At 37.8% G+C, this 26,551-nt stretch overlaps 34 non-coding genes across 34 annotated transcripts; 1 reads left to right on the plus strand and 33 right to left on the minus strand.

Annotated features, from left to right (window-relative positions):
- Positions 1 to 600: 600 nt before the first annotated feature.
- TRNAF-GAA (transfer RNA phenylalanine (anticodon GAA)) lies at positions 601 to 673 on the minus strand. Its single transcript has one exon. It is a non-coding gene; the product is annotated as a tRNA-Phe (tRNA).
- Positions 674 to 1,486: 813 nt separating this feature from the next.
- Positions 1,487 to 1,559, minus strand: TRNAF-GAA (transfer RNA phenylalanine (anticodon GAA)). Its single transcript has one exon. It is a non-coding gene; the product is annotated as a tRNA-Phe (tRNA).
- An 813-nt stretch (positions 1,560 to 2,372) lies between these two features.
- On the minus strand, positions 2,373 to 2,445 carry TRNAF-GAA (transfer RNA phenylalanine (anticodon GAA)). Its single transcript has one exon. It is a non-coding gene; the product is annotated as a tRNA-Phe (tRNA).
- Positions 2,446 to 3,256: 811 nt separating this feature from the next.
- Positions 3,257 to 3,329, minus strand: TRNAF-GAA (transfer RNA phenylalanine (anticodon GAA)). The gene has a single exon. It is a non-coding gene; the product is annotated as a tRNA-Phe (tRNA).
- An 811-nt stretch (positions 3,330 to 4,140) lies between these two features.
- TRNAF-GAA (transfer RNA phenylalanine (anticodon GAA)) lies at positions 4,141 to 4,213 on the minus strand. Its single transcript has one exon. It is a non-coding gene; the product is annotated as a tRNA-Phe (tRNA).
- An 814-nt stretch (positions 4,214 to 5,027) lies between these two features.
- TRNAF-GAA (transfer RNA phenylalanine (anticodon GAA)) lies at positions 5,028 to 5,100 on the minus strand. Its single transcript has one exon. It is a non-coding gene; the product is annotated as a tRNA-Phe (tRNA).
- An 811-nt stretch (positions 5,101 to 5,911) lies between these two features.
- TRNAF-GAA (transfer RNA phenylalanine (anticodon GAA)) lies at positions 5,912 to 5,984 on the minus strand. Its single transcript has one exon. It is a non-coding gene; the product is annotated as a tRNA-Phe (tRNA).
- A 143-nt stretch (positions 5,985 to 6,127) lies between these two features.
- On the minus strand, positions 6,128 to 6,200 carry TRNAF-GAA (transfer RNA phenylalanine (anticodon GAA)). Its single transcript has one exon. It is a non-coding gene; the product is annotated as a tRNA-Phe (tRNA).
- Positions 6,201 to 7,012: 812 nt separating this feature from the next.
- On the minus strand, positions 7,013 to 7,085 carry TRNAF-GAA (transfer RNA phenylalanine (anticodon GAA)). The gene has a single exon. It is a non-coding gene; the product is annotated as a tRNA-Phe (tRNA).
- Positions 7,086 to 7,898: 813 nt separating this feature from the next.
- TRNAF-GAA (transfer RNA phenylalanine (anticodon GAA)) lies at positions 7,899 to 7,971 on the minus strand. Its single transcript has one exon. It is a non-coding gene; the product is annotated as a tRNA-Phe (tRNA).
- An 813-nt stretch (positions 7,972 to 8,784) lies between these two features.
- Positions 8,785 to 8,857, minus strand: TRNAF-GAA (transfer RNA phenylalanine (anticodon GAA)). The gene has a single exon. It is a non-coding gene; the product is annotated as a tRNA-Phe (tRNA).
- An 813-nt stretch (positions 8,858 to 9,670) lies between these two features.
- TRNAF-GAA (transfer RNA phenylalanine (anticodon GAA)) lies at positions 9,671 to 9,743 on the minus strand. Its single transcript has one exon. It is a non-coding gene; the product is annotated as a tRNA-Phe (tRNA).
- Positions 9,744 to 10,543: 800 nt separating this feature from the next.
- Positions 10,544 to 10,616, minus strand: TRNAF-GAA (transfer RNA phenylalanine (anticodon GAA)). Its single transcript has one exon. It is a non-coding gene; the product is annotated as a tRNA-Phe (tRNA).
- An 811-nt stretch (positions 10,617 to 11,427) lies between these two features.
- TRNAF-GAA (transfer RNA phenylalanine (anticodon GAA)) lies at positions 11,428 to 11,500 on the minus strand. Its single transcript has one exon. It is a non-coding gene; the product is annotated as a tRNA-Phe (tRNA).
- An 813-nt stretch (positions 11,501 to 12,313) lies between these two features.
- Positions 12,314 to 12,386, minus strand: TRNAF-GAA (transfer RNA phenylalanine (anticodon GAA)). Its single transcript has one exon. It is a non-coding gene; the product is annotated as a tRNA-Phe (tRNA).
- A 143-nt stretch (positions 12,387 to 12,529) lies between these two features.
- On the minus strand, positions 12,530 to 12,602 carry TRNAF-GAA (transfer RNA phenylalanine (anticodon GAA)). Its single transcript has one exon. It is a non-coding gene; the product is annotated as a tRNA-Phe (tRNA).
- Positions 12,603 to 13,199: 597 nt separating this feature from the next.
- On the minus strand, positions 13,200 to 13,272 carry TRNAF-GAA (transfer RNA phenylalanine (anticodon GAA)). The gene has a single exon. It is a non-coding gene; the product is annotated as a tRNA-Phe (tRNA).
- An 813-nt stretch (positions 13,273 to 14,085) lies between these two features.
- On the minus strand, positions 14,086 to 14,158 carry TRNAF-GAA (transfer RNA phenylalanine (anticodon GAA)). The gene has a single exon. It is a non-coding gene; the product is annotated as a tRNA-Phe (tRNA).
- Positions 14,159 to 14,969: 811 nt separating this feature from the next.
- On the minus strand, positions 14,970 to 15,042 carry TRNAF-GAA (transfer RNA phenylalanine (anticodon GAA)). The gene has a single exon. It is a non-coding gene; the product is annotated as a tRNA-Phe (tRNA).
- An 811-nt stretch (positions 15,043 to 15,853) lies between these two features.
- On the minus strand, positions 15,854 to 15,926 carry TRNAF-GAA (transfer RNA phenylalanine (anticodon GAA)). Its single transcript has one exon. It is a non-coding gene; the product is annotated as a tRNA-Phe (tRNA).
- Positions 15,927 to 16,739: 813 nt separating this feature from the next.
- TRNAF-GAA (transfer RNA phenylalanine (anticodon GAA)) lies at positions 16,740 to 16,812 on the minus strand. Its single transcript has one exon. It is a non-coding gene; the product is annotated as a tRNA-Phe (tRNA).
- A 143-nt stretch (positions 16,813 to 16,955) lies between these two features.
- On the minus strand, positions 16,956 to 17,028 carry TRNAF-GAA (transfer RNA phenylalanine (anticodon GAA)). The gene has a single exon. It is a non-coding gene; the product is annotated as a tRNA-Phe (tRNA).
- A 598-nt stretch (positions 17,029 to 17,626) lies between these two features.
- Positions 17,627 to 17,699, minus strand: TRNAF-GAA (transfer RNA phenylalanine (anticodon GAA)). Its single transcript has one exon. It is a non-coding gene; the product is annotated as a tRNA-Phe (tRNA).
- Positions 17,700 to 18,510: 811 nt separating this feature from the next.
- TRNAF-GAA (transfer RNA phenylalanine (anticodon GAA)) lies at positions 18,511 to 18,583 on the minus strand. Its single transcript has one exon. It is a non-coding gene; the product is annotated as a tRNA-Phe (tRNA).
- An 811-nt stretch (positions 18,584 to 19,394) lies between these two features.
- TRNAF-GAA (transfer RNA phenylalanine (anticodon GAA)) lies at positions 19,395 to 19,467 on the minus strand. Its single transcript has one exon. It is a non-coding gene; the product is annotated as a tRNA-Phe (tRNA).
- An 812-nt stretch (positions 19,468 to 20,279) lies between these two features.
- Positions 20,280 to 20,352, minus strand: TRNAF-GAA (transfer RNA phenylalanine (anticodon GAA)). The gene has a single exon. It is a non-coding gene; the product is annotated as a tRNA-Phe (tRNA).
- Positions 20,353 to 21,163: 811 nt separating this feature from the next.
- Positions 21,164 to 21,236, minus strand: TRNAF-GAA (transfer RNA phenylalanine (anticodon GAA)). The gene has a single exon. It is a non-coding gene; the product is annotated as a tRNA-Phe (tRNA).
- Positions 21,237 to 21,595: 359 nt separating this feature from the next.
- TRNAF-GAA (transfer RNA phenylalanine (anticodon GAA)) lies at positions 21,596 to 21,668 on the minus strand. The gene has a single exon. It is a non-coding gene; the product is annotated as a tRNA-Phe (tRNA).
- Positions 21,669 to 22,480: 812 nt separating this feature from the next.
- On the minus strand, positions 22,481 to 22,553 carry TRNAF-GAA (transfer RNA phenylalanine (anticodon GAA)). The gene has a single exon. It is a non-coding gene; the product is annotated as a tRNA-Phe (tRNA).
- Positions 22,554 to 23,364: 811 nt separating this feature from the next.
- TRNAF-GAA (transfer RNA phenylalanine (anticodon GAA)) lies at positions 23,365 to 23,437 on the minus strand. Its single transcript has one exon. It is a non-coding gene; the product is annotated as a tRNA-Phe (tRNA).
- Positions 23,438 to 23,796: 359 nt separating this feature from the next.
- TRNAF-GAA (transfer RNA phenylalanine (anticodon GAA)) lies at positions 23,797 to 23,869 on the minus strand. Its single transcript has one exon. It is a non-coding gene; the product is annotated as a tRNA-Phe (tRNA).
- An 812-nt stretch (positions 23,870 to 24,681) lies between these two features.
- On the minus strand, positions 24,682 to 24,754 carry TRNAF-GAA (transfer RNA phenylalanine (anticodon GAA)). The gene has a single exon. It is a non-coding gene; the product is annotated as a tRNA-Phe (tRNA).
- Positions 24,755 to 25,568: 814 nt separating this feature from the next.
- TRNAF-GAA (transfer RNA phenylalanine (anticodon GAA)) lies at positions 25,569 to 25,641 on the minus strand. The gene has a single exon. It is a non-coding gene; the product is annotated as a tRNA-Phe (tRNA).
- A 778-nt stretch (positions 25,642 to 26,419) lies between these two features.
- On the plus strand, positions 26,420 to 26,492 carry TRNAF-GAA (transfer RNA phenylalanine (anticodon GAA)). Its single transcript has one exon. It is a non-coding gene; the product is annotated as a tRNA-Phe (tRNA).
- Positions 26,493 to 26,551: the final 59 nt, after the last annotated feature.

Genomic DNA, 26,551 nt, shown 5'->3' on the forward strand with positions numbered 1-26,551 from the left:
AGCTACGTCTGACATTGGGAAAGTCTTTTTTGGTGTTTAAGAAAAGGCAAACTGAAAGAACATCAAGTGTCCTAGAGGGCAAAACCTGAAAATAAACGTTTCTGCTGCTAAATTTCTTTTTGCTGAATTGCTACTCAGTAACAAAATGCAAACACCCAAACATGTGGAAACCCACGATCGTACTAGGGATTTTAAGGTCTTCAGTCTATTGCTCTCACAACTGACCTATTTTGGCAAGCTATACTGATAAGAATGTCTTTTTTTAGGAGCTAAAGATTTTGCAAACTGAAATAACATAAAATGTTTTTCAAGATCAAAAACTGAAAACAACAGTTTTTGCTGCTAAATTGCTATTCAGTAGCAAAAGCAAACACCCAACCATGCTAAACCCCAGGATTGAACAAGACACCCTTAGATCTTCAGTCTAATGTTCTCACAACTGAGCTATTTCGCCAAGCTCTACTAATAAGAAATTCTTTTATTGGGGCTAATAATAATGCAAACTGTAATAACATGAAATGATCTTGAAGACCAGAACCTGAACACGGCAGTTTCTGCTGCTAAATTGCTATTCTGTAACAAAAAAACAGCAACTAAATATGCCGAAACCCGGGATCGAACCAAGGACCTTTAGATCTTCAGTCTAACGCTCTCCCAACTGAGCTATTTCGGCTAATTGTGAAAGATGTCAAGCCGTATTTGGGGTTTTAGGCTGGGGAAAAAAAGAGCATTAAGTGTTCTTGATGAACAACACCTGATAATGAAAGATTCTGCTGGTAAATTGCTATTCTGTAACAAAAATACAGCAACTAAACATGCCGAATCCTGGGATCGAACCCAGGACCTTTAGATCTTCAGTTTAATGCTCTCACAAAAGAGATATTGCGTGTAAGTCTGACGTTTAGAAAGTCTTTTTTGGTGTTTAAGATAAGGCAAACTGAAAGAACATCAAGTGTCCTAGAGGGCGAAACCTGAAAATGAAAGTTTCTGCTGCTAAATTTCTTTTTGCTGAATTGCTACTCAGTAACAAACTGCAAACACCCAAACATGTGGAAACCCACGATCGTACTAGGGATTTTAAGGTCTTCAGTCTATTGCTCTCACAACTGAGCTATTTTGGCAAGCTATACTGATAAGAATGTCTTTTTTTAGGAGCTAAAGATTTTGCAAACTGAAATAACATAAAATGCTTTTCAAGATCAAAACCTGAACACAACAGTTTTTGCTGCTAAATTGCTATTCAGTAGCAAAAGCAAACACCCAACCATGCTAAACCCCAGGATTGAACAAGACACCCTTAGATCTTCAGTCTAATGTTGTCACAACTGAGCTATTTCGCCAAGCTCTACTAATAAGAAATTCTTTTATTGGGGCTAATAATAATGCAAACTGTAATAACATGAAATGTTCTTGAAGACCAGAACCTGAACACGGCAGTTTCTGCTGCTAAATTGCTATTCTGTATCAAAAAAACAGCAACTAAATATGCCAAAACCCGGGATCGAACCAGGGACCTTTAGATCTTCAGTCTAATGCTCTCCCAACTGAGCTATTTCGGCTAATTGTGAAAGATGTCAAGCCGTATTTGGGGTTTTAGGCTGGGAAAAAAAAGAGCATTAAGTGTTCTTGATGAACAACACCTGATAATGAAAGATTCTGCTGGTAAATTGCTATTCTGTAACAAAAATACAGCAACTAAACATGCCGAATCTTGGGATCGAACCCAGGACCTTTAGATCATCAGTTTAATGCTCTCACAAAAGAGCTATTGCGTGTAAGTCTGACGTTTAGAAAGTCTTTTTTGGTGTTTAAGATAAGGCAAACTGATAGAACATCAAGTGTCCTAGAGGGCGAAACCTGAAAATAAACGTTTCTGCTGCTAAATTTCTTTTTGCTGAATTGCTACTCAGTAACAAAATGCAAACACCCAAACATGTGGAAACCCACGATCGTACTAGGGATTTTAAGGTCTTCAGTCTATTGCTCTCACAACTGAGCTATTTTGGCAAGCTATACTGATAAGAATGTCTTTTTTTGGAGCTAAAGATTTTGCAAACTGAAATAACATAAAATGTTTTTCAAGATCAAAAACTGAAAACAACAGTTTTTGCTGCTAAATTGCTATTCAGTAGCAAAAGCAAACACCCAACCATGCTAAACCCCAGGATTGAACAAGACACCCTTAGATCTTCAGTCTAATGTTCTCACAACTGAGCTATTTCGCCAAGCTCTACTAATAAGAAATTCTTTTATTGGGGCTAATAATAATGCAAACTGTAATAACATGAAATGTTCTTGAAGACCAGAACCTGAACACGGCAGTTTCTGCTGCTAAATTGCTATTCTGTAACAAAAAAAACAGCAACTAAATATGCCGATACCCGGGATCGAACCAGGGACCTTTAGATCTTCAGTCTAACGCTCTCCCAACTGAGCTATTTCAGCTAATTGTGACAGATGTGAAGTCGTATTTGGAGTTTTAGGTTGGGAAAAAAAGAGCATCAAGTGTTCTTGAAGAGCAACACCTTATAATGAAAGATTCTGCTGGTAAATTGCAATTCTGTAACAAAAATACAGCTACTAAACATGCCGAAACCCAGGATCGAACCAGGGACTTATAGATTTTCAGTCTAATGCTCTCCCAAATGAGCTATTGCAGCTACGTCTGACATTTGGAAAGTCTTTTTTGGTGTTTAAGATAAGGCAACCTGAAAGAACATCAAGTATCCTAGAGGGCGAAACCTGAAAATGAAAGTTTCTGCTGCAAAATTTCTTTTTGCTGAATTGCTACTCAGTAACAAAATGCAAACACCCAAACATGTGGAAACCCACGATCGTACTAGGGAATTTAAGGTCTTCAGTCTATTGCTCTCACAACTGAGCTATTTTGGCAAGCTATACTGATAAGAATGTCTTTTTTTGGAGCTAAAGATTTTGCAAACTGAAATAACATAAAATGTTTTTCAAGATCAAAAACTGAAAACAACAGTTTTTGCTGCTAAATTGCTATTCAGTAGCAAAAGCAAACACCCAACCATGCTAAACCCCAGGATTGAACAAGACACCCTTAGATCTTCAGTCTAATGTTCTCACAAATGACCTATTTCGCCAAGCTCTACTAATAAGAAATTCTTTTATTGGGGCTAATAATAATGCAAACTGTAATAACATGAAATGATCTTGAAGACCAGAACCTGAACACGGCAGTTTCTGCTGCTAAATTGCTATTCTGTAACAAAAAAACAGCAACTAAATATGCCGAAACCCGGGATCGAACCAGGGACCTTTAGATCTTCAGTCTAACGCTCTCCCAACTGAGCTATTTCAGCTAATTGTGACAGATGTGAAGTCGTATTTGGAGTTTTAGGTTGGGAAAAAAAGAGCATCAAGTGTTCTTGAAGAGCAACACCTTATAATGAAAGATTCTGCTGGTAAATTGCTATTCTGTAACAAAAATACAGCTACTAAACATGCCGAAACCCAGGATCGAACCAGGGACTTATAGATTTTCAGTCTAATGCTCTCCCAAATGAGCTATTGCAGCTACGTCTGACATTTGGAAAGTCTTTTTTGGTGTTTAAGATAAGGCAACCTGAAAGAACATCAAGTGTCCTAGAGGGCGAAACCTGAAAATGAAAGTTTCTGCTGCAAAATTTCTTTTTGCTGAATTGCTACTCAGTAACAAAATGCAAACACCCAAACATGTGGAAACCCACGATCGTACTAGGGAATTTAAGGTCTTCAGTCTATTGCTCTCACAACTGAGCTATTTTGGCAAGCTATACTGATAAGAATGTCTTTTTCTGGAGCTAAAGATTTTGCAAACTGAAATAACATAAAATGTTTTTCAAGATCAAAAACTGAAAACAACAGTTTTTGCTGCTAAATTGCTATTCAGTAGCAAAAGCAAACACCCAACCATGCTAAACCCCAGGATTGAACAAGACACCCTTAGATCTTCAGTCTAATGTTCTCACAAATGACCTATTTCGCCAAGCTCTACTAATAAGAAATTCTTTTATTGGGGCTAATAATAATGCAAACTGTAATAACATGAAATGATCTTGAAGACCAGAACCTGAACACGGCAGTTTCTGCTGCTAAATTGCTATTCTGTAACAAAAAAACAGCAACTAAATATGCCGAAACCCGGGATCGAACCAGGGACCTTTAGATCTTCAGTCTAACGCTCTCCCAACTGAGCTATTTCGGCTAATTGTGAAAGATGTCAAGCCGTATTTGGGGTTTTAGGCTGGGGAAAAAAAGAGCATTAAGTGTTCTTGATGAACAACACCTGATAATGAAAGATTCTGCTGGTAAATTGCTATTCTGTAACAAAAATACAGCAACTAAACATGCCGAATCCTGGGATCGAACCCAGGACCTTTAGATCTTCAGTTTAATGCTCTCACAAAAGAGATATTGCGTGTAAGTCTGACGTTTAGAAAGTCTTTTTTGGTGTTTAAGATAAGGCAAACTGAAAGAACATCAAGTGTCCTAGAGGGCGAAACCTGAAAATGAAAGTTTCTGCTGCTAAATTTCTTTTTGCTGAATTGCTACTCAGTAACAAACTGCAAACACCCAAACATGTGGAAACCCACGATCGTACTAGGGATTTTAAGGTCTTCAGTCTATTGCTCTCACAACTGAGCTATTTTGGCAAGCTATACTGATAAGAATGTCTTTTTTTAGGAGCTAAAGATTTTGCAAACTGAAATAACATAAAATGCTTTTCAAGATCAAAACCTGAACACAACAGTTTTTGCTGCTAAATTGCTATTCAGTAGCAAAAGCAAACACCTAACCATGCTAAACCCCAGGATTGAACAAGACACCCTTAGATCTTCAGTCTAATGTTGTCACAACTGAGCTATTTCGCCAAGCTCTAATAATAAGAAATTATTTTATTGGGGCTAATAATAATGCAAACTGTAATAACATGAAATGTTCTTGAAGACCAGAACCTGAACACGGCAGTTTCTGCTGCTAAAATGCTATTCTGTAACAAAAAAAACAGCAACTAAATATGCCGAAACCCGGGATAGAACCAGGGACCTTTAGATCTTCAGTCTAACGCTCTCCCAACTGAGATATTTCGGCTAATTGTGACAGATGTGAAGTCGTATTTGGGGTTTTAGGTTGGGAAAAAAAGAGCATCAAGTGTTCTTGAAGAGCAACACCTTATAATGAAAGATTCTGCTGGTAAATTGCTATTCTGTAACAAAAATACAGCTACTAAACATGCCGAAACCCGGGATCAAACCAGGGACTTATAGATCTTCAGTCTAATGCTCTCCCAAATGAGCTATTGCAGCTACGTCTGACATTTGGAAAGTCTTTTTTGGTGTTTAAGATAAGGCAAACTGAAAGAACATCAAGTGTCCTAGAGGGCGAAACCTGAAAATAAACGTTTCTGCTGCTAAATTTCTTTTTGCTGAATTGCTACTCAGTAACAAAATGCAAACACCCAAACATGTGGAAACCCACGATCGTACTAGGGATTTTAAGGTCTTCAGTCTATTGCTCTCACAACTGAGCTATTTTGGCAAGCTATACTGATAAGAATGTCTTTTTTTGGAGCTAAAGATTTTGCAAACTGAAATAACATAAAATGTTTTTCAAGATCAAAAACTGAAAACAACAGTTTTTGCTGCTAAATTGCTATTCAGTAGCAAAAGCAAACACCCAACCATGCTAAACCCCAGGATTGAACAAGACACCCTTAGATCTTCAGTCTAATGTTCTCACAAATGACCTATTTCGCCAAGCTCTACTAATAAGAAATTCTTTTATTGGGGCTAATAATAATGCAAACTGTAATAACATGAAATGATCTTGAAGACCAGAACCTGAACACGGCAGTTTCTGCTGCTAAATTGCTATTCTGTAACAAAAAAACAGCAACTAAATATGCCGAAACCTGGGATCGAACCAGGGACCTTTAGATCTTCAGTCTAACGCTCTCCCAACTGAGCTATTTCGGCTAATTGTGAAAGATGTCAAGCCGTATTTGGGGTTTTAGGCTGGGGAAAAAAAGAGCATTAAGTGTTCTTGATGAACAACACCTGATAATGAAAGATTCTGCTGGTAAATTGCTATTCTGTAACAAAAATACAGCAACTAAACATGCCGAATCCTGGGATCGAACCCAGGACCTTTAGATCTTCAGTCTAACGCTCTCCCAACTGAGCTATTTCGGCTAATTGGGACAGATGTGAAGTCGTATTTGGGGTTTTAGGTTGGGAAAAAAAGAGCATCAAGTGTTCTTGAAGAGCAACACCTTATAATGAAAGATTCTGCTGGTAAATTGCTATTCTGTAACAAAAATACAGCTACTAAACATGCCGAAACCCGGGATCAAACCAGGGACTTATAGATCTTCAGTCTAATGCTCTCCCAAATGAGCTATTGCAGCTACGTCTGACATTTGGAAAGTCTTTTTTGGTGTTTAAGATAAGGCAAACTGAAAGAACATCAAGTGTCCTAGAGGGCGAAACCTGAAAATGAAAGTTTCTGCTGCTAAATTTCTTTTTGCTGAATTGCTACTCAGTTACAAACTGCAAACACCCAAACATGTGGAAACCCACGATCGTACTAGGGATTTTAAGGTCTTCAGTCTATTGCTCTCACAACTGAGCTATTTTGGCAAGCTATACTGATAAGAATGTCTTTTTTTAGGAGCTAAAGATTTTGCAAACTGAAATAACATAAAATGCTTTTCAAGATCAAAACCTGAACACAACAGTTTTTGCTGCTAAATTGCTATTCAGTAGCAAAAGCAAACACCCAACCATGCTAAACCCCAGGATTGAACAAGACACCCTTAGATCTTCAGTCTAATGTTGTCACAACTGAGCTATTTCGCCAAGCTCTACTAATAAGAAATTATTTTATTGGGGCTAATAATAATGCAAACTGTAATAACATGAAATGTTCTTGAAGACCAGAACCTGAACACGGCAGTTTCTGCTGCTAAATTGCTATTCTGTATCAAAAAAACAGCAACTAAATATGCCGAAACCCGGGATCGAACCAGGGACCTTTAGATCTTCAGTCTAACGCTCTCCCAACTGAGCTATTTCGGCTAATTGTGAAAGATGTCAAGCCGTATTTGGGGTTTTAGGCTGGGAAAAAAAAGAGCATTAAGTGTTCTTGATGAACAACACCTGATAATGAAAGATTCTGCTGGTAAATTGCTATTCTGTAACAAAAATACAGCAACTAAACATGCCGAATCTTGGGATCGAACCCAGGACCTTTAGATCTTCAGTTTAATGCTCTCACAAAAGAGCTATTGCGTGTAAGTCTGACGTTTAGAAAGTCTTTTTTGGTGTTTAAGATAAGGCAAACTGATAGAACATCAAGTGTCCTAGAGGGCGAAACCTGAAAATAAACGTTTCTGCTGCTAAATTTCTTTTTGCTGAATTGCTACTCAGTAACAAAATGCAAACACCCAAACATGTGGAAACCCACGATCGTACTAGGGATTTTAAGGTCTTCAGTCTATTGCTCTCACAACTGAGCTATTTTGGCAAGCTATACTGATAAGAATGTCTTTTTTTGGAGCTAAAGATTTTGCAAACTGAAATAACATAAAATGTTTTTCAAGATCAAAAACTGAAAACAACAGTTTTTGCTGCTAAATTGCTATTCAGTAGCAAAAGCAAACACCCAACCATGCTAAACCCCAGGATTGAACAAGACAACCTTAGATCTTCAGTCTAATGTTCTCACAACTGAGCTATTTCGCCAAGCTCTACTAATAAGAAATTCTTTTATTGGGGCTAATAATAATGCAAACTGTAATAACATGAAATGTTCTTGAAGACCAGAACCTGAACACGGCAGTTTCTGCTGCTAAATTGCTATTCTGTAACAAAAAAAACAGCAACTAAATATGCCGAAACCCAGGATCGAACCTGGGACCTTTAGATCTTCAGTCTAACGCTCTCCCAACTGAGCTATTTCGGCTAATTGTGACAGATGTGAAGTCGTATTTGGGGTTTTAGGTTGGGAAAAAAAGAGCATCAAGTGTTCTTGAAGAGCAACACCTTATAATGAAAGATTCTGCTGGTAAATTGCTATTCTGTAACAAAAATACAGCTACTTAAACATGCCGAAACCCGGGATCAAACCAGGGACTTATAGATCTTCAGTCTAATGCTCTCCCAAATGAGCTATTGCAGCTACGTCTGACATTGGGAAAGTCTTTTTTGGTGTTTAAGAAAAGGCAAACTGAAAGAACATCAAGTGTCCTAGAGGGCAAAACCTGAAAATAAACGTTTCTGCTGCTAAATTTCTTTTTGCTGAATTGCTACTCAGTAACAAAATGCAAACACCCAAACATGTGGAAACCCACGATCGTACTAGGGATTTTAAGGTCTTCAGTCTATTGCTCTCACAACTGACCTATTTTGGCAAGCTATACTGATAAGAATGTCTTTTTTTAGGAGCTAAAGATTTTGCAAACTGAAATAACATAAAATGTTTTTCAAGATCAAAAACTGAAAACAACAGTTTTTGCTGCTAAATTGCTATTCAGTAGCAAAAGCAAACACCCAACCATGCTAAACCCCAGGATTGAACAAGACACCCTTAGATCTTCAGTCTAATGTTCTCACAACTGAGCTATTTCGCCAAGCTCTACTAATAAGAAATTCTTTTATTGGGGCTAATAATAATGCAAACTGTAATAACATGAAATGATCTTGAAGACCAGAACCTGAACACGGCAGTTTCTGCTGCTAAATTGCTATTCTGTAACAAAAAAACAGCAACTAAATATGCCGAAACCCGGGATCGAACCAAGGACCTTTAGATCTTCAGTCTAACGCTCTCCCAACTGAGCTATTTCGGCTAATTGTGAAAGATGTCAAGCCGTATTTGGGGTTTTAGGCTGGGGAAAAAAAGAGCATTAAGTGTTCTTGATGAACAACACCTGATAATGAAAGATTCTGCTGGTAAATTGCTATTCTGTAACAAAAATACAGCAACTAAACATGCCGAATCCTGGGATCGAACCCAGGACCTTTAGATCTTCAGTTTAATGCTCTCACAAAAGAGATATTGCGTGTAAGTCTGACGTTTAGAAAGTCTTTTTTGGTGTTTAAGATAAGGCAAACTGAAAGAACATCAAGTGTCCTAGAGGGCGAAACCTGAAAATGAAAGTTTCTGCTGCTAAATTTCTTTTTGCTGAATTGCTACTCAGTAACAAACTGCAAACACCCAAACATGTGGAAACCCACGATCGTACTAGGGATTTTAAGGTCTTCAGTCTATTGCTCTCACAACTGAGCTATTTTGGCAAGCTATACTGATAAGAATGTCTTTTTTTAGGAGCTAAAGATTTTGCAAACTGAAATAACATAAAATGCTTTTCAAGATCAAAACCTGAACACAACAGTTTTTGCTGCTAAATTGCTATTCAGTAGCAAAAGCAAACACCCAACCATGCTAAACCCCAGGATTGAACAAGACACCCTTAGATCTTCAGTCTAATGTTGTCACAACTGAGCTATTTCGCCAAGCTCTACTAATAAGAAATTCTTTTATTGGGGCTAATAATAATGCAAACTGTAATAACATGAAATGTTCTTGAAGACCAGAACCTGAACACGGCAGTTTCTGCTGCTAAATTGCTATTCTGTATCAAAAAAACAGCAACTAAATATGCCAAAACCCGGGATCGAACCAGGGACCTTTAGATCTTCAGTCTAACGCTCTCCCAACTGAGCTATTTCGGCTAATTGTGAAAGATGTCAAGCCGTATTTGGGGTTTTAGGCTGGGAAAAAAAAGAGCATTAAGTGTTCTTGATGAACAACACCTGATAATGAAAGATTCTGCTGGTAAATTGCTATTCTGTAACAAAAATACAGCAACTAAACATGCCGAATCTTGGGACCTTTAGATCATCAGTTTAATGCTCTCACAAAAGAGCTATTGCGTGTAAGTCTGACGTTTGGAAAGTCTTTTTTGGTGTTTAAGATAAGGCAACCTGAAAGAACATCAAGTATCCTAGAGGGCGAAACCTGAAAATGAAAGTTTCTGCTGCAAAATTTCTTTTTGCTGAATTGCTACTCAGTAACAAAATGCAAACACCCAAACATGTGGAAACCCACGATCGTACTAGGGAATTTAAGGTCTTCAGTCTATTGCTCTCACAACTGAGCTATTTTGGCAAGCTATACTGATAAGAATGTCTTTTTTTGGAGCTAAAGATTTTGCAAACTGAAATAACATAAAATGTTTTTCAAGATCAAAAACTGAAAACAACAGTTTTTGCTGCTAAATTGCTATTCAGTAGCAAAAGCAAACACCCAACCATGCTAAACCCCAGGATTGAACAAGACACCCTTAGATCTTCAGTCTAATGTTCTCACAAATGACCTATTTCGCCAAGCTCTACTAATAAGAAATTCTTTTATTGGGGCTAATAATAATGCAAACTGTAATAACATGAAATGATCTTGAAGACCAGAACCTGAACACGGCAGTTTCTGCTGCTAAATTGCTATTCTGTAACAAAAAAACAGCAACTAAATATGCCGAAACCCGGGATCGAACCAGGGACCTTTAGATCTTCAGTCTAACGCTCTCCCAACTGAGCTATTTCAGCTAATTGTGACAGATGTGAAGTCGTATTTGGAGTTTTAGGTTGGGAAAAAAAGAGCATCAAGTGTTCTTGAAGAGCAACACCTTATAATGAAAGATTCTGCTGGTAAATTGCTATTCTGTAACAAAAATACAGCTACTAAACATGCCGAAACCCAGGATCGAACCAGGGACTTATAGATTTTCAGTCTAATGCTCTCCCAAATGAGCTATTGCAGCTACGTCTGACATTTGGAAAGTCTTTTTTGGTGTTTAAGATAAGGCAACCTGAAAGAACATCAAGTGTCCTAGAGGGCGAAACCTGAAAATGAAAGTTTCTGCTGCAAAATTTCTTTTTGCTGAATTGCTACTCAGTAACAAAATGCAAACACCCAAACATGTGGAAACCCACGATCGTACTAGGGAATTTAAGGTCTTCAGTCTATTGCTCTCACAACTGAGCTATTTTGGCAAGCTATACTGATAAGAATGTCTTTTTCTGGAGCTAAAGATTTTGCAAACTGAAATAACATAAAATGTTTTTCAAGATCAAAAACTGAAAACAACAGTTTTTGCTGCTAAATTGCTATTCAGTAGCAAAAGCAAACACCCAACCATGCTAAACCCCAGGATTGAACAAGACACCCTTAGATCTTCAGTCTAATGTTCTCACAAATGACCTATTTCGCCAAGCTCTACTAATAAGAAATTCTTTTATTGGGGCTAATAATAATGCAAACTGTAATAACATGAAATGATCTTGAAGACCAGAACCTGAACACGGCAGTTTCTGCTGCTAAATTGCTATTCTGTAACAAAAAAACAGCAACTAAATATGCCGAAGCCCGGGATCGAACCAGGGACCTTTAGATCTTCAGTCTAACGCGCTCCCAACTGAGCTATTTCGGCTAATTGTGAAAGATGTTAAGCCGTATTTGGGGTTTTAGGCTTGGGAAAAAAGAGCATTAAGTGTTCTTGATGAACAACACCTGATAATGAAAGATTCTGCTGGTAAATTGCTATTCTGTAACAAAAATACAGCAACTAAACATGCCGAATCCTGGGATCGAACCCAGGACCTTTAGATCTTCAGTTTAATGCTCTCACAAAAAAGCTATTGCGTGTAAGTCTGACGTTTAGAAAGTCTTTTTTGGTGTTTAAGATAAGGCAAACTGAAAGAACATCAAGTGTCCTAGAGGGCGAAACCTGAAAATGAAAGTTTCTGCTGCTAAATTTCTTTTTGCTGAATTGCTACTCAGTAACAAACTGCAAACACCCAAACATGTGGAAACCCACAATCGTACTAGGGATTTTAAGGTCTTCAGTCTATTGCTCTCATAACTGAGCTATTTTGGCAAGCTATACTGATAAGAATGTCTTTTTTTAGGAGCTAAAGATTTTGCAAACTGAAATAACATAAAATGCTTTTCAAGATCAAAACCTGAAAACAACAGTTTTTGCTGCTAAATTGCTATTCAGTAGCAAAAGCAAACACCTAACCATGCTAAACCCCAGGATTGAACAAGACACCCTTAGATCTTCAGTCTAATGTTGTCACAACTGAGCTATTTCGCCAAGCTCTACTAATAAGAAATTCTTTTATTGGGGCTAATAATAATGCAAACTGTAATAACATGAAATGTTCTTGAAGACCAGAACCTGAACACGGCAGTTTCTGCTGCTAAATTGCTTTTCTGTAACAAAAAAAACAGCAACTAAATATGCCGAAACCCGGGATCGAACCAGGGACCTTTAGATCTTCAGTCTAACGCTCTCCCAACTGAGCTATTTCGGCTAATTGTGACAGATGTGAAGTCGTATTTGGGGTTTTAGGTTGGGGAAAAAAGAGCATCAAGTGTTCTTGAAGAGCAACACCTTATAATGAAAGATTCTGCTGATAGAATTGCTATTCTGTAACAGAAATACAGCTACTAAACATGCCGAAACCCGGGATCGAACCAGGGACCTATAGATCTTCAGTCTAATGCTCTCCCAAATGAGCTATTGCAGCTACGTCTGACATTTGGAAAGTCTTTTTTGGTGTTTAAGATAAGGCAAACTGAAAGAACATCAAGTGTCCTAGAGGGCGAAACCTGAAAATGAAAGTTTCTGCTGCTAAATTTCTTTTTGCTGAATTGCTACTCAGTAACAAACTGCAAACACCCAAACATGTGGAAACCCACGATCGTACTAGGGATTTTAAGGTCTTCAGTCTATAGCTCTCACAACTGAGCTATTTTGGCAAGCTATACTGATAAGAATGTCTTTTTTTAGGAGCTAAAGATTTTGCAAACTGAAATAACATAAAATGCTTTTCAAGATCAAAACCTGAACACAACAGTTTTTGCTGCTAAATTGCTATTCAGTAGCAAAAGCAAACACCCAACCATGCTAAACCCCAGGATTGAACAAGACACCCTTAGATCTTCAGTCTAATGTTGTCACAACTGAGCTATTTCGCCAAGCTCTACTAATAAGAAATTATTTTATTGGGGCTAATAATAATGCAAACTGTAATAACATGAAATGTTCTTGAAGACCAGAACCTGAACACGGCAGTTTCTGCTGCTAAATTGCTATTCTGTATCAAAAAAACAGCAACTAAATATGCCAAAACCCGGGATCGAACCAGGGACCTTTAGATCTTCAGTCTAACGCTCTCCCAACTGAGCTATTTCGGCTAATTGTGAAAGATGTCAAGCCGTATTTGGGGTTTTAGGCTGGGAAAAAAAAGAGCATTAAGTGTTCTTGATGAACAACACCTGATAATGAAAGATTCTGCTGGTAAATTGCTATTCTGTAACAAAAATACAGCAACTAAACATGCCGAATCTTGGGATCGAACCCAGGACCTTTAGATCATCAGTTTAATGCTCTCACAAAAGAGCTATTGCGTGTAAGTCTGACGTTTAGAAAGTCTTTTTTGGTGTTTAAGATAAGGCAAACTGATAGAACATCAAGTGTCCTAGAGGGCGAAACCTGAAAATAAACGTTTCTGCTGCTAAATTTCTTTTTGCTGAATTGCTACTCAGTAACAAAATGCAAACACCCAAACATGTGGAAACCCACGATCGTACTAGGGATTTTAAGGTCTTCAGTCTATTGCTCTCACAACTGAGCTATTTTGGCAAGCTATACTGATAAGAATGTCTTTTTTTGGAGCTAAAGATTTTGCAAACTGAAATAACATAAAATGTTTTTCAAGATCAAAAACTGAAAACAACAGTTTTTGCTGCTAAATTGCTATTCAGTAGCAAAAGCAAACACCCAACCATGCTAAACCCCAGGATTGAACAAGACACCCTTAGATCTTCAGTCTAATGTTCTCACAACTGAGCTATTTCGCCAAGCTCTACTAATAAGAAATTCTTTTATTGGGGCTAATAATAATGCAAACTGTAATAACATGAAATGTTCTTGAAGACCAGAACCTGAACACGGCAGTTTCTGCTGCTAAATTGCTATTCTGTAACAAAAAAAACAGCAACTAAATATGCCGATACCCGGGATCGAACCAGGGACCTTTAGATCTTCAGTCTAACGCTCTCCCAACTGAGCTATTTCAGCTAATTGTGACAGATGTGAAGTCGTATTTGGAGTTTTAGGTTGGGAAAAAAAGAGCATCAAGTGTTCTTGAAGAGCAACACCTTATAATGAAAGATTCTGCTGGTAAATTGCAATTCTGTAACAAAAATACAGCTACTAAACATGCCGAAACCCAGGATCGAACCAGGGACTTATAGATTTTCAGTCTAATGCTCTCCCAAATGAGCTATTGCAGCTACGTCTGACATTTGGAAAGTCTTTTTTGGTGTTTAAGATAAGGCAACCTGAAAGAACATCAAGTATCCTAGAGGGCGAAACCTGAAAATGAAAGTTTCTGCTGCAAAATTTCTTTTTGCTGAATTGCTACTCAGTAACAAAATGCAAACACCCAAACATGTGGAAACCCACGATCGTACTAGGGAATTTAAGGTCTTCAGTCTATTGCTCTCACAACTGAGCTATTTTGGCAAGCTATACTGATAAGAATGTCTTTTTTTGGAGCTAAAGATTTTGCAAACTGAAATAACATAAAATGTTTTTCAAGATCAAAAACTGAAAACAACAGTTTTTGCTGCTAAATTGCTATTCAGTAGCAAAAGCAAACACCCAACCATGCTAAACCCCAGGATTGAACAAGACACCCTTAGATCTTCAGTCTAATGTTCTCACAAATGACCTATTTCGCCAAGCTCTACTAATAAGAAATTCTTTTATTGGGGCTAATAATAATGCAAACTGTAATAACATGAAATGATCTTGAAGACCAGAACCTGAACACGGCAGTTTCTGCTGCTAAATTGCTATTCTGTAACAAAAAAACAGCAACTAAATATGCCGAAACCCGGGATCGAACCAGGGACCTTTAGATCTTCAGTCTAACGCTCTCCCAACTGAGCTATTTCAGCTAATTGTGACAGATGTGAAGTCGTATTTGGAGTTTTAGGTTGGGAAAAAAAGAGCATCAAGTGTTCTTGAAGAGCAACACCTTATAATGAAAGATTCTGCTGGTAAATTGCTATTCTGTAACAAAAATACAGCTACTAAACATGCCGAAACCCAGGATCGAACCAGGGACTTATAGATTTTCAGTCTAATGCTCTCCCAAATGAGCTATTGCAGCTACGTCTGACATTTGGAAAGTCTTTTTTGGTGTTTAAGATAAGGCAACCTGAAAGAACATCAAGTGTCCTAGAGGGCGAAACCTGAAAATGAAAGTTTCTGCTGCAAAATTTCTTTTTGCTGAATTGCTACTCAGTAACAAAATGCAAACACCCAAACATGTGGAAACCCACGATCGTACTAGGGAATTTAAGGTCTTCAGTCTATTGCTCTCACAACTGAGCTATTTTGGCAAGCTATACTGATAAGAATGTCTTTTTCTGGAGCTAAAGATTTTGCAAACTGAAATAACATAAAATGTTTTTCAAGATCAAAAACTGAAAACAACAGTTTTTGCTGCTAAATTGCTATTCAGTAGCAAAAGCAAACACCCAACCATGCTAAACCCCAGGATTGAACAAGACACCCTTAGATCTTCAGTCTAATGTTCTCACAAATGACCTATTTCGCCAAGCTCTACTAATAAGAAATTCTTTTATTGGGGCTAATAATAATGCAAACTGTAATAACATGAAATGATCTTGAAGACCAGAACCTGAACACGGCAGTTTCTGCTGCTAAATTGCTATTCTGTAACAAAAAAACAGCAACTAAATATGCCGAAGCCCGGGATCGAACCAGGGACCTTTAGATCTTCAGTCTAACGCGCTCCCAACTGAGCTATTTCGGCTAATTGTGAAAGATGTTAAGCCGTATTTGGGGTTTTAGGCTTGGGAAAAAAGAGCATTAAGTGTTCTTGATGAACAACACCTGATAATGAAAGATTCTGCTGGTAAATTGCTATTCTGTAACAAAAATACAGCAACTAAACATGCCGAATCCTGGGATCGAACCCAGGACCTTTAGATCTTCAGTTTAATGCTCTCACAAAAAAGCTATTGCGTGTAAGTCTGACGTTTAGAAAGTCTTTTTTGGTGTTTAAGATAAGGCAAACTGAAAGAACATCAAGTGTCCTAGAGGGCGAAACCTGAAAATGAAAGTTTCTGCTGCTAAATTTCTTTTTGCTGAATTGCTACTCAGTAACAAACTGCAAACACCCAAACATGTGGAAACCCACAATCGTACTAGGGATTTTAAGGTCTTCAGTCTATTGCTCTCATAACTGAGCTATTTTGGCAAGCTATACTGATAAGAATGTCTTTTTTTAGGAGCTAAAGATTTTGCAAACTGAAATAACATAAAATGCTTTTCAAGATCAAAACCTGAAAACAACAGTTTTTGCTGCTAAATTGCTATTCAGTAGCAAAAGCAAACACCTAACCATGCTAAACCCCAGGATTGAACAAGACACCCTTAGATCTTCAGTCTAATGTTGTCACAACTGAGCTATTTCGCCAAGCTCTACTAATAAGAAATTCTTTTATTGGGGCTAATAATAATGCAAACTGTAATAACATGAAATGTTCTTGAAGACCAGAACCTGAACATGGCAGTTTCTGCTGCTAAATTGCTTTTCTGTAACAAAAAAAACAGCAACTAAATATGCCGAAACCCGGGATCGAACCAGGGACCTTTAGATCTTCAGTCTAACGCTCTCCCAACTGAGCTATTTTGGCTAATTGTGACAGATGTGAAGTCGTATTTGGGGTTTTAGGTTGGGAAAAAAAGAGCATCAAGTGTTCTTGAAGAGCAACACCTTATAATGAAAGATTCTGCTGATAGAATTGCTATTCTGTAACAGAAATACAGCTACTAAACATGCCGAAACCCGGGATCGAACCAGGGACCTATAGATCTTCAGTCTAATGCTCTCCCAAATGAGCTATTGCAGCAACGTCTGACATTTGGAAAGTCTTTTTTGGTGTTTAAGATAAGGCAAACTGAAAGAACATCAAGTGTCCTAGAGGGCGAAACCTGAAAATGAAAGTTTCTGCTGCTAAATTTCTTTTTGCTGAATTGCTACTCAGTAACAAACTGCAAACACCCAAACATGTGGAAACCCACGATCGTACTAGGGATTTTAAGGTCTTCAGTCTATTGCTCTCACAACTGAGCTATTTTGGCAAGCTATACTGATAAGAATGTCTTTTTTTAGGAGCTAAAGATTTTGCAAACTGAAATAACATAAAATGTTTTTCAAGATCAAAACCTGAACACAACAGTTTTTGCTGCTAAATTGCTATTCAGTAGCAAAAGCAAACACCCAACCATGCTAAACCCCAGGATTGAACAAGACACCCTTAGATCTTCAGTCTAATGTTGTCACAACTGAGCTATTTCGCCAAGCTCTACTAATAAGAAATTATTTTATTGGGGCTAATAATAATGCAAACTGTAATAACATGAAATGTTCTTGAAGACCAGAACCTGAACACGGCAGTTTCTGCTGCTAAATTGCTATTCTGTAACAAAAAAAACAGCAACTAAATATGCCGATACCCGGGATCGAACCAGGGACCTTTAGATCTTCAGTCTAACGCTCTCCCAACTGAGCTATTTCAGCTAATTGTGACAGATGTGAAGTCGTATTTGGAGTTTTAGGTTGGGAAAAAAAGAGCATCAAGTGTTCTTGAAGAGCAACACCTTATAATGAAAGATTCTGCTGGTAAATTGCTATTCTGTAACAAAAATACAGCTACTAAACATGCCGAAACCCAGGATCGAACCAGGGACTTATAGATTTTCAGTCTAATGCTCTCCCAAATGAGCTATTGCAGCTACGTCTGACATTTGGAAAGTCTTTTTTGGTGTTTAAGATAAGGCAACCTGAAAGAACATCAAGTGTCCTAGAGGGCGAAACCTGAAAATGAAAGTTTCTGCTGCAAAATTTCTTTTTGCTGAATTGCTACTCAGTAACAAAATGCAAACACCCAAACATGTGGAAACCAACGATCGTACTAGGGAATTTAAGGTCTTCAGTCTATTGCTCTCACAACTGAGCTATTTTGGCAAGCTATACTGATAAGAATGTCTTTTTTTGGAGCTAAAGATTTTGCAAACTGAAATAACATAAAATGTTTTTCAAGATCAAAAACTGAAAACAACAGTTTTTGCTGCTAAATTGCTATTCAGTAGCAAAAGCAAACACCCAACCATGCTAAACCCCAGGATTGAACAAGACACCCTTAGATCTTCAGTCTAATGTTCTCACAAATGACCTATTTCGCCAAGCTCTACTAATAAGAAATTCTTTTATTGGGGCTAATAATAATGCAAACTGTAATAACATGAAATGATCTTGAAGACCAGAACCTGAACACGGCAGTTTCTGCTGCTAAATTGCTATTCTGTAACAAAAAAACAGCAACTAAATATGCCGAAACCCGGGATCGAACCAGGGACCTTTAGATCTTCAGTCTAACGCTCTCCCAACTGAGCTATTTCAGCTAATTGTGACAGATGTGAAGTCGTATTTGGAGTTTTAGGTTGGGAAAAAAAGAGCATCAAGTGTTCTTGAAGAGCAACACCTTATAATGAAAGATTCTGCTGGTAAATTGCTATTCTGTAACAAAAATACAGCTACTAAACATGCCGAAACCCAGGATCGAACCAGGGACTTATAGATTTTCAGTCTAATGCTCTCCCAAATGAGCTATTGCAGCTACGTCTGACATTTGGAAAGTCTTTTTTGGTGTTTAAGATAAGGCAACCTGAAAGAACATCAAGTGTCCTAGAGGGCGAAACCTGAAAATGAAAGTTTCTGCTGCAAAATTTCTTTTTGCTGAATTGCTACTCAGTAACAAAATGCAAACACCCAAACATGTGGAAACCCACGATCGTACTAGGGAATTTAAGGTCTTCAGTCTATTGCTCTCACAACTGAGCTATTTTGGCAAGCTATACTGATAAGAATGTCTTTTTCTGGAGCTAAAGATTTTGCAAACTGAAATAACATAAAATGTTTTTCAAGATCAAAAACTGAAAACAACAGTTTTTGCTGCTAAATTGCTATTCAGTAGCAAAAGCAAACACCCAACCATGCTAAACCCCAGGATTGAACAAGACACCCTTAGATCTTCAGTCTAATGTTCTCACAAATGACCTATTTCGCCAAGCTCTACTAATAAGAAATTCTTTTATTGGGGCTAATAATAATGCAAACTGTAATAACATGAAATGATCTTGAAGACCAGAACCTGAACACGGCAGTTTCTGCTGCTAAATTGCTATTCTGTAACAAAAAAACAGCAACTAAATATGCCGAAGCCCGGGATCGAACCAGGGACCTTTAGATCTTCAGTCTAACGCGCTCCCAACTGAGCTATTTCGGCTAATTGTGAAAGATGTTAAGCCGTATTTGGGGTTTTAGGCTGGGAAAAAAGAGCATTAAGTGTTCTTGATGAACAACACCTGATAATGAAAGATTCTGCTGGTAAATTGCTATTCTGTAACAAAAATACAGCAACTAAACATGCCGAATCCTGGGATCGAACCCAGGACCTTTAGATCTTCAGTTTAATGCTCTCACAAAAAAGCTATTGCGTGTAAGTCTGACGTTTAGAAAGTCTTTTTTGGTGTTTAAGATAAGGCAAACTGAAAGAACATCAAGTGTCCTAGAGGGCGAAACCTGAAAATGAAAGTTTCTGCTGCTAAATTTCTTTTTGCTGAATTGCTACTCAGTTACAAACTGCAAACACCCAAACATGTGGAAACCCACGATCGTACTAGGGATTTTAAGGTCTTCAGTCTATTGCTCTCACAACTGAGCTATTTTGGCAAGCTATACTGATAAGAATGTCTTTTTTTAGGAGCTAAAGATTTTGCAAACTGAAATAACATAAAATGCTTTTCAAGATCAAAACCTGAACACAACAGTTTTTGCTGCTAAATTGCTATTCAGTAGCAAAAGCAAACACCCAACCATGCTAAACCCCAGGATTGAACAAGACACCCTTAGATCTTCAGTCTAATGTTGTCACAACTGAGCTATTTCGCCAAGCTCTACTAATAAGAAATTCTTTTATTGGGGCTAATAATAATGCAAACTGTAATAACATGAAATGTTCTTGAAGACCAGAACCTGAACACGGCAGTTTCTGCTGCTAAATTGCTATTCTGTAACAAAAAAAACAGCAACTAAATATGCCGAAACCCGGGATCGAACAAGGGACCTTTAGATCTTCAGTCTAACGCTCTCCCAACTGAGCTATTTCGGCTAATTGTGACAGATGTGAAGTCGTATTTGCGGATTTAGGTTGGGAAAAAAAGAGAATCAAGTGTTCTTGAAGAGCAACACCTTATAATGAAAGATTCTGCTGGTAAATTGCTATTCTGTAACAAAAATACAGCTACTAAACATGCCGAAACCCAGGATCGAACCATGGACTTATAGATCTTCAGTCTAATGCTCTCCCAAATGAGATATTGCAGCTACATCTGACATTGAGAAAGTATTTTTTGGTGTTTAAGATAAGGCAAACTGAAAGAACATCAAGTGTCCTAGAGGGCGAAACCTGAAAATAAACGTTTCTGCTGCTAAATTTCTTTTTGCTGAATTGCTACTCAGTAACAAACTGCAAACACCCAAACATGTGGAAACCCACGATCGTACTAGGGATTTTAAGGTCTTCAGTCTATTGCTCTCACAACTGAGCTATTTTGGCAAGCTATACTGATAAGAATGTCTTTTTTTGGAGCTAAAGATTTTGCAAACTGAAATAACATAAAATGTTTTTCAAGATCAAAAACTGAAAACAACAGTTTTTGCTGCTAAATTGCTATTCAGTAGCAAAAGCAAACAACCAACCATGCTAAACCCCAGGATTGAACAAGACACCCTTAGATCTTCAGTCTAATGTTCTCACAACTGAGCTATTTCGCCAAGCTCTACTAATAAGAAATTCTTTTATTGGGGCTAATAATAATGCAAACTGTAATAACATGAAATGATCTTGAAGACCAGAACCTGAACACGGCAGTTTCTGCTGCTAAATTGCTATTCTGTAACAAAAAAACAGCAACTAAATATGCCGAAACCCGGGATCGAACCAGGGACCTTTAGATCTTCAGTCTAATGCTCTCCCAACTGAGCTATTTCGGCTAACTGTGAAAGATGTTAAGCCGTATTTGGGGTTTTAGGCTGGGAAAAAAGAGCATTAAGTGTTCTTGATGAACAACACCTGATAATGAAAGATTCTGCTGGTAAATTGCTATTCTGTAACAAAAATACAGCAACTAAACATGCCGAATCCTGGGATCGAACCCAGGACCTTTAGATCTTCAGTTTAATGCTCTCACAAAAAAGCTATTGCGTGTAAGTCTGACGTTTAGAAAGTCTTTTTTGGTGTTTAAGATAAGGCAAACTGAAAGAACATCAAGTGTCCTAGAGGGCGAAACCTGAAAATGAAAGTTTCTGCTGCTAAATTGCTATTCTGTAACAAAAAAAACAGCAACTAAATATGCCGAAATACGGGATCGAACCAGGGACCTTTAGATCTTCAGTCTAACGCTCTCCCAACTGAGCTATTTCGACTAATTGTGACAGATGTGAAGTCGTATTTGGGGTTTTAGGTTGGGAAAAAAAGAGCATCAAGTGTTCTTGAAGAGCAACACCTTATAATGAAAGATTCTGCTGGTAAATTGCTATACTGTAACAAAACTACAGCTACTAAACATGCCGAAACCCAGGATCGAACCAGGGACTTATAGATCTTCAGTCTAATGCTCTCCCAAATGAGCTATTGCAGCTACGTCTGACATTTGGAAAGTCTTTTTTGGTGTTTAAGATAAGGCAAACTGAAAGAACATCAAGTGTCCTAGAGGGCGAAACCTGAAAATGAAAGTTTCTGCTGCTAAATTTCTTTTTGCTGAATTGCTACTCAGTAACAAACTGCAAACACCCAAACATGTGGAAACCCACGATCGTACTAGGGATTTTAAGGTCTTCAGTCTATTGCTCTCACAACTGAGCTATTTTGGCAAGCTATACTGATAAGAATGTCTTTTTTTAGGAGCTAAAGATTTTGCAAACTGAAATAACATAAAATGCTTTTCAAGATCAAAACCTGAACACAACAGTTTTTGCTGCTAAATTGCTATTCAGTAGCAAAAGCAAACACCCAACCATGCTAAACCCCAGGATTGAACAAGACACCCTTAGATCTTCAGTCTAATGTTGTCACAACTGAGCTATTTGCCAAGCTCTACTAATAAGAAATTCTTATATTGGGGCTAATAATAATGCAAACTGTAATAACATGAAATGTTCTTGAAGACCAGAACCTGAACACGGCAGTTTCTGCTGCTAAATTGCTATTCTGTAACAAAAAAAACAGCAACTAAATATGCCGAAACCAGGGATCGAACCAGGGACCTTTAGATCTTCAGTCTAACGCTCTCCCAACTGAGCTATTTCGACTAATTGTGACAGATGTGAAGTCGTATTTGGGGTTTTAGGTTGGGAAAAAAAGAGCATCAAGTGTTCTTGAAGAGCAACACCTTATAATGAAAGATTCTGCTGGTAAATTGCTATTCTGTAACAAAAATACAGCAACTAAACATGCCGAAACCTGGGATCGAACCCAGGACCTTTAGATCTTCAGTTTAATGCTCTCACAAAAGAGCTATTGCGTGTAAGTCTGACGTTTAGAAAGTCTTTTTTGGTGTTTAAGATAAGGCAAACTGAAAGAACATCAAGTGTCCTAGAGGGCGAAACCTGAAAATAAACGTTTCTGCTGCTAAATTTCTTTTTGCTGAATTGCTACTCAGTAACAAACTGCAAACACCCAAACATGTGGAAACCCACGATCGTACTAGGGATTTTAAGGTCTTCAGTCTATTGCTCTCACAACTGAGCTATTTTGGCAAGCTATACTGATAAGAATGTCTTTTTTTGGAGCTAAAGATTTTGCAAACTGAAATAACATAAAATGTTTTTCAAGATCAAAAACTGAAAACAACAGTTTTTGCTGCTAAATTGCTATTCAGTAGCAAAAGCAAACAACCAACCATGCTAAACCCCAGGATTGAACAAGACACCCTTAGATCTTCAGTCTAATGTTCTCACAACTGAGCTATTTCGCCAAGCTCTACTAATAAGAAATTCTTTTATTGGGGCTAATAATAATGCAAACTGTAATAACATGAAATGATCTTGAAGACCAGAACCTGAACACGGCAGTTTCTGCTGCTAAATTGCTATTCTGTAACAAAAAAACAGCAACTAAATATGCCGAAACCCGGGATCGAACCAGGGACCTTTAGATCTTCAGTCTAACGCTCTCCCAACTGAGCTATTTCGGCTAACTGTGAAAGATGTTAAGCCGTATTTGGGGTTTTAGGCTGGGAAAAAAGAGCATTAAGTGTTCTTGATGAACAACACCTGATAATGAAAGATTCTGCTGGTAAATTGCTATTCTGTAACAAAAATACAGCAACTAAACATGCCGAATCCTGGGATCGAACCCAGGACCTTTAGATCTTCAGTTTAATGCTCTCACAAAAAAGCTATTGCGTGTAAGTCTGACGTTTAGAAAGTCTTTTTTGGTGTTTAAGATAAGGCAAACTGAAAGAACATCAAGTGTCCTAGAGGGCGAAACCTGAAAATGAAAGTTTCTGCTGCTAAATTGCTATTCTGTAACAAAAAAAACAGTAACTAAATATGCCGAAATACGGGATCGAACCAGGGACCTTTAGATCTTCAGTCTAACGCTCTCCCAACTGAGCTATTTCGACTAATTGTGACAGATGTGAAGTCGTATTTGGGGTTTTAGGTTGGGAAAAAAAGAGCATCAAGTGTTCTTGAAGAGCAACACCTTATAATGAAAGATTCTGCTGGTAAATTGCTATACTGTAACAAAACTACAGCTACTAAACATGCCGAAACCCAGGATCGAACCAGGGACTTATAGATCTTCAGTCTAATGCTCTCCCAAATGAGCTATTGCAGCTACGTCTGACATTTGGAAAGTCTTTTTTGGTGTTTAAGATAAGGCAAACTGAAAGAACATCAAGTGTCCTAGAGGGCGAAACCTGAAAATGAAAGTTTCTGCTGCTAAATTTCTTTTTGCTGAATTGCTACTCAGTAACAAACTGCAAACACCCAAACATGTGGAAACCCACGATCGTACTAGGGATTTTAAGGTCTTCAGTCTATTGCTCTCACAACTGAGCTATTTTGGCAAGCTATACTGATAAGAATGTCTTTTTTTAGGAGCTAAAGATTTTGCAAACTGAAATAACATAAAATGCTTTTCAAGATCAAAACCTGAACACAACAGTTTTTGCTGCTAAATTGCTATTCAGTAGCAAAAGCAAACACCCAACCATGCTAAACCCCAGGATTGAACAAGACACCCTTAGATCTTCAGTCTAATGTTGTCACAACTGAGCTATTTGCCAAGCTCTACTAATAAGAAATTCTTATATTGGGGCTAATAATAATGCAAACTGTAATAACATGAAATGTTCTTGAAGACCAGAACCTGAACACGGCAGTTTCTGCTGCTAAATTGCTATTCTGTAACAAAAAAAACAGCAACTAAATATGCCGAAACCAGGGATCGAACCAGGGACCTTTAGATCTTCAGTCTAACGCTCTCCCAACTGAGCTATTTCGACTAATTGTGACAGATGTGAAGTCGTATTTGGGGTTTTAGGTTGGGAAAAAAAGAGCATCAAGTGTTCTTGAAGAGCAACACCTTATAATGAAAGATTCTGCTGGTAAATTGCTATTCTGTAACAAAAATACAGCAACTAAACATGCCGAAACCTGGGATCGAACCCAGGACCTTTAGATCTTCAGTTTAATGCTCTCACAAAAGAGCTATTGCGTGTAAGTCTGACGTTTAGAAAGTCTTTTTTGGTGTTTAAGATAAGGCAAACTGAAAGAACATCAAGTGTCCTAGAGGGCGAAACCTGAAAATGAAAGTTTCTGCTGCTAAATTTCTTTTTGCTGAATTGCTACTCAGTAACAAACTGCAAACACCCAAACATGTGGAAACCCACGATCGTACTAGGGATTTTAAGGTCTTCAGTCTATTGCTCTCACAACTGAGCTATTTTGGCAAGCTATAATGATAAGAATGTCTTTTTTTAGGAGCTAAAGATTTTGCACACTAAAAATAACATAAAATGCTTTTCAAGATCAAAACCTGAACACAACAGTTTTTGCTGCTAAATTGCTATTCAGTAGCAAAAGCAAACACCCAACCATGCTAAACCCCAGGATTGAACAAGACACCCTTAGATCTTCAGTCTAATGTTGTCACAACTGAGCTATTTTGCCAAGCTCTACTAATAAGAAATTCTTTTATTGGGGCTAATAATAATGCAAACTGTAATAACATGAAATGTTCTTGAAGACCAGAACCTGAACACGGCAGTTTCTGTTGCTAAATTGCTATTCTGTAACAAAAGAAACAGCAACTAAATATGCCGAAACCCGGGATCGAAACAGGGACCTTTAGATCTTCAGTCTAACGCTCTCCCAACTGAGCTATTTCGACTAATTGTGACAGATGTGAAGTCGTATTTGGGGTTTTAGGTTGGGAAAAAAAGAGCATCAAGTGTTCTTGAAGAGCAACACCTTATAATGAAAGATTCTGCTGGTAAATTGCTATTCTGTAACAAAAATACAGCTACTAAACATGCCGAAACCCAGGATCGAACCAGGGACTTATAGATCTTCAGTCTAATGCTCTACCAAATGATCTATTGCAGCTACGTCTGACATTTGATAAGTCTTTTTTGGTGTTTAAGATAAGGCAAACTGAAAGAACATCAAGTGTCCTAGAGGGCGAAACCTGAAAATGAAAGTTTCTGCTGCTAAATTTCTTTTTGCTGAATTGCTACTCAGTAACAAACTGCAAACACCCAAACATGTGGAAACCCACGATCGTACTAGGGATTTTAAGGTCTTCAGTCTATTGCTCTCACAACTGAGCTATTTTGGCAAGCTATACTGATAAGAATGTCTTTTTTTAGGAGTTAAATATTTTGCAAACTGAAATAACATAAAATGCTTTTCAAGATCAAAACCTGAACACAACAGTTTTTGCTGCTAAATTGCTATTCAGTAGCAAAAGCAAACACCCAACCATGCTAAACCCCAGGATTGAACAAGACACCCTTAGATCTTCAGTCTAATGTTGTCACAACTGAGCTATTTCGCCAAGCCCTACTAATAAGAAATTATTTTATTGGGGCTAATAATAATGCAAACTGTAATAACATGAAATGTTCTTGAAGACCAGAACCTGAACATGGCAGTTTTTGCAACAATTAGCCGAAATAGCTCAATTGGGAGAGCGTTAGACTGAAGATCTAAAGGTCCCTGGTTCGATCCCGGGTTTCGGCATATTTAGTTGCTGTTGTTTTTGTTACAGAATAGCAATTTAGCAGCAGAAACTGCCATGT

This window comes from Pseudophryne corroboree, chromosome 4, assembly GCF_028390025.1.
Source record: "Pseudophryne corroboree isolate aPseCor3 chromosome 4, aPseCor3.hap2, whole genome shotgun sequence".
Classification (NCBI taxonomy): Eukaryota; Metazoa; Chordata; class Amphibia; order Anura; family Myobatrachidae; genus Pseudophryne; species Pseudophryne corroboree.